This window comes from Suricata suricatta, chromosome 11 (genome assembly GCF_006229205.1).
Source record: "Suricata suricatta isolate VVHF042 chromosome 11, meerkat_22Aug2017_6uvM2_HiC, whole genome shotgun sequence".
NCBI lineage: Eukaryota > Metazoa > Chordata > Mammalia > Carnivora > Herpestidae > Suricata > Suricata suricatta.
Window position 1 is genome coordinate 60,077,768 of NC_043710.1, and position 4,596 is coordinate 60,082,363.

The 4,596-nt window shown below is 50.5% G+C and overlaps 1 protein-coding gene and 1 long non-coding RNA gene across 3 annotated transcripts in view; one reads left to right on the forward strand and one right to left on the reverse strand.

Moving 5' to 3' along the window:
- Window positions 1-1,147, forward strand: part of LOC115306545 — a 3,048-nt gene extending 1,901 nt beyond the window's left edge. The window contains exons 2-3 of one of the 2 annotated variants that reach the window (XR_003915360.1): window positions 170-272; window positions 1,114-1,147. This is a non-coding gene — a long non-coding RNA (uncharacterized LOC115306545). Of the gene's footprint in view, window positions 1-169; window positions 273-811; window positions 906-1,113 lie in introns of those variants that run through there. The other variant, XR_003915361.1, reaches the window with a different exon arrangement.
- The window catches only part of TENM4 (teneurin transmembrane protein 4), a 731,443-nt gene that overhangs the window by 484,454 nt on the left and 242,393 nt on the right, over window positions 1-4,596 (reverse strand). The window lies entirely within an intron of this gene.

The following is a 4,596-nucleotide window of genomic DNA, read 5'->3' on the forward strand; positions in this document are numbered from 1 at the left end:
TGAAGATAAAGTGTGGTACTTTCCTCACGACTGCTCAGAAGATGCCTGTAATAATAACAACAATGGCAGCAAACTCCATGAACTATAACCGAGTCAGTGATTCTCCTGCTGATGGCTATTTAGCTGGTTCCTCAAGCCCATGTTCTCCTACCTTTCACCCCTTCTCCAGGAAGTTCCGGAATTCACAGAGAGGGCTCTGAAGGCCGCACCCTGGCTGGAGACCCTGCGGACCAGGAGCAGATCAGCTGGTGGACGGAGAGCTGGCAGTACAGGTGGGCACGGCCTCATAAGGACTGGGTCTCTGGCCTTCCGCACAAAGCTGAGCACTATGAGGCAAAGCCAGGCTCTCTCCTTCTCCTCTGGGGTACGGGCTCCACACCTTAGCCTAAAGTGGTGCCTGGATAAGGAGCCTCCTCTAATTCTTAGCCAGCTTCCATCCTGATTGTCTTTATTCCCCAAATTCAATTCCCTAGAGACTTGAAGCACCTCCCCCCCTTCCCCCATTTGGATACTTTCACTGTGTCTAGAAGTATTACAAGCTGGGCCCTGATGAGGAAAACAAGGCTCAGAAAGGCTGGTGAATTCTCAGGAGTCACACAGCTAGCCATTAATCTAGCTTCCATTAGAAGCTTATTTTGGGCAGAATTGGCCGTCCTCCATTCATAGGCTGAAACTACCCCCTCCCCCACCCCATGTACCCCACAAGGTGACTGTATTTGGAGATAAGGCCTATAGAAAGGTAACTAAGGTACAATGCAGTCATGTGGGTGGGCCGTAATTCAGTAAAACTGGTGTCCTTCTAAGAGATTAGGACACCCAGACATCCGGACCACCCAGTGAGGCCAGGAGGAGAAGGCAGCCATCTGTAAGCCAAAAAAAAAAAAAAGGTCTCAGAAGAAACCAAACCTGCCAGCATCCTGATCTTGGAATTCTAGCCTCTAGAACAGATAAAAAAAGTAAATTTCTGTTGTTTAAGCTACTTGGTCTGAGGTAGTTGTTATAAACAGTCCTAGCAAACTCAGGGAGTGCTTGAAAACAGAGCTCATGACAGTTTATAAAGTTACAAAGTAATTTCATGTGGGTTTTTTTTTTTGACTCTTCTGATTTTTACAGTGACCTTGTGAGGCAGAAATAATATTTTTATCCCCGTATGGTTGGAGGGAATCAACAAGATGTTGAGATGCCGTATGTAAAATGCTTGGCCAGGCGCCTGGCAAGAGGAGGTAACGGCTGTTATTCTCACTGTCGAGCATTTGCACCTGCCAGGGATCCTAAGGGGGAGACGAGGAGGAATGGGCACCAGAGCCACAAGGCCACCAGGTTTCAAAGTCCATCTACGGGGGATCTGCACAAAAGAGGAGGGGCCACGTCCCGAGGGCAAACTCCCATCCCAGGACACAGGACCTCAGGGGTAGGACAGCCACTGGGCACCCTGTCACTGTCTCCACATGACCGCTAGAGCCCCTTCGGTGGCAGCAGCTGAAAACTGGCTGGGAATATAAATTCCGGTGCTTTACCCCAGTCCAGTGGAATCGGAAACCAGAGGTGAGGTTTTTTTTACAAGCCCTCCAGGTGATTCTGATGCACGAGAGTTTGAGAACTGACTGGCTAGCAGGGACTTAGGAACTGGGCAGGCAGATTGAAAAAGAGGAGATGACCTTTAATGGCCCTTCAAAGCAGGGACACAGAGATTCAGGAGGACACTGACCTCTCCCTCTCTTCTCCTCGTATCTTCAGACAGCTGTCAGCTGCCACAGCTGGGGTTGACGTACGTCCTGTGGTATCAGCTGACTCCCCATCTGTGAGGCTGGGAGAAAACCAGCCAGACTCCCACTGTAGCTAGTGTCCCCCCAAATATGCCACAGATGCCACATCAGCACTGGAAGGGGCCATGGGAACTTAGCACCAGAGCAAATCTGACCGAGAGCAAGGGTCATCCAAGGTCACACACCAGAGTGTTGCAGGCCAAGCCTTCCAAGCTCCTTCCTCCTCACCATGTGCCCATGCCTGGAACCCAGGAGGGATGTGGGCATCCAGCAAAACCACCGGGGGCAACTTCATATTTTCGTGCCACCTCTCTGCCTCAGCTGGCACGTGGATGCTTTTCAATTCTAGCCCGACCATTCTTGACAGGAAGTTTCAAAGTCAAGGTAGGGGCAGGGGAAGACAAAGCTGTTGCTCCAGGCAAAGGCACAGCCTCTGACCTTTGTGCCTGTCAGTGTGGTTTCTGTCCACACTACGGGATTATCTGGGCCTGGAAATGCCTCCACCAAGGGCATTGCAAGGGATTCATGCTCTGGTTGCCTCAACATCCAGAGTCACCTAGGAGAGACACGTGTCAGACTTCATTGAATCAGTCCTGGTAGGAAGGATATTGGAAGAACAGACACTATGTGGCTTTCTGCTCTTATGGGAAAAGGCCATGCTTCAGAGAGTCTGTGGGAAGGAGCTTTTCCTTTTAGTGGGTGCAGCAGAGCCCATCCCTAGGGGTCAAGGACACAAGTAACCCCAGAGCAGGACATAGAACAACACAGAGAATATGATTTTGTCTGGAAGACAGCAGCTGGGAAGTTTGGGCTTGGCCAGTTGCTATTCTATAATCTTGTGGGTGGGGACCCAAATTAGTGTTTCTAGGAGTGCTATGGATACTGGTGGTCCAGGGACCACAATTTGAGAACTCCAGGCTTTAGTAACCTGCCTTGCCTTCCTCATGGGGTTCTACAAAGGGCTCCCTTCGAAGACCTGTGTACCAGTATAGTTCTGCCCTTTTCCTCCTGTGTAGGAGCCTTGGACCATCACTCATTCCCCTCCCCTCCCCACCAAGTCTCAGGTTCCTACCTCTAAGAAGGGAGTAACAGCTACTGTTTGCATCTCAGAGTGGTAAAGGTCAACAGGAGAAACAGTTAAGGCAAAGGCGTTCTAAAAATTAGGAGTGCCTGGGTCGCTCAGCTGGTTAAGTGTCAGACTGGTTTATTTTTAAGTTTATTTATTTATTTTGAGAGAGAGAAAGGGCACGATCAGGGGAAGGGCAGAGAGCGAGGGAGAGAGAATCTGAAGCAGGCTCCACACTGTCAGTATAGAGCCTGATGTGAACTCTTGAACTCTTGAACTGTGAGACTATACCCTGAGCTGAGACTACACCCTGAGCTGAGACAAAGAGTTGGGTGCTTAGCCAACTGAGCCACCCAGCCACCCCAAATGTCTGACTCTTGATTTTGGCTAAAGTCATGGTCTCAAGGTCTGTGAGTTCGAGCCCTGCATTGGTCTCCACACTGTCAGTGCAGAGCCTGCTTGGGATTCTCTCTCTCCCTCGCTCTCGACTGCTCCCCTACTCTCTCTTTCTCTCTCAAAATAAATAAACTTAAATACATACATACATATACACCTAAAAAAATTACAGAGACTATTCACATCTAAGGGAAACAAACATTTACTGGGCCTCTACCGTGAGTCAGAAGGTCTCTCAGATGTCAGGACATTGGCATAAATAAACCAGAATTCCTGATCTTACAGAACTGGGGGTGAATGGGGAAGACAGATAAATGAACCTCGATCTCGTCAGTACAGTAGCAGAGGTCACAGTAGTCTGTACACACATGGATAAGAGGCGGGCAAGTGGGTTAGGATGGATTTTATCCTCAAGGCAAAGGGAAGCCATTGCAGGGCTTTAAGGTGAAAAGTGACATGATCTTGTTAGTTTCAGGGGAAGATCCTTGTGGGCTGGAGAATGGATCACTGAGTGGGGCAGTCTAGAGGCAAGGGGCAAGTCTAGAGGCAAGGAGGCAAGAAGGCACTGAGCACGCTGCTGCAGTGATCCACGAGGGAGATCATGGAAATGCGTGGATGCATTTGAGAGATGAAACGTGCAGAATAAAGATGGCAGCAGAATGAAGCTAGTGCCCAAATGAAGATGGGGAGGGCGGGGGGGTGGGGGTGGGTGCCAGTGAAAGGGGTGAGCCTGTCCCTCTTGTGTATGCTGGCTGCGGCAGTCCTATGAACAGACAGCTTGTCTGGTGAGCCACTCTGACTGCCAGGTCTCCCCAGGTGAGGGACCCTCCCCTCGCCCCCTCCCCATGCCCTGGCATTACTGAGCTCTGCTGTTCTCCGCCGCCTGGCATGCATCAGCCTCCTTCCCACCCATAGAGTCATCTCCAACATGAACAACAGCAGCAATCAGCAAGTAATCATCTTTTCCCCCTACACAATGCCTGCGTGTGCAGATAATGTTTGTGATTGTCGCAAAAATGATAGCATGAAAATTGGAGCTCCTGCCAAAGGCAAGGACGGGGATAAACCTATTTAAATAAACTCAAATGGTTCAGACCCAGTTTGAGGCTCCCTAAACCAGGGCCTGCTAAGGTTCTCTGCCCCTTTGCCCTGCACTGGGTGGGAAGTCACCTTGTAAGACCCTGCCAGGGTGGGGCAGCACACAGTGGAGGCCCCGGAGGCTCTGGGAATTGCTGGAATGGCGGAACTCTCTGGCACCTGCCATATGCTTTGGGCATCAGGGCAGGGCAGCTCTCCGGGCCTCTCACTCACAGCTTAGCTCCCAGCCAGCTCACAGGAAGTGCTCTCAGAGGTACAAGGTGACTTTAA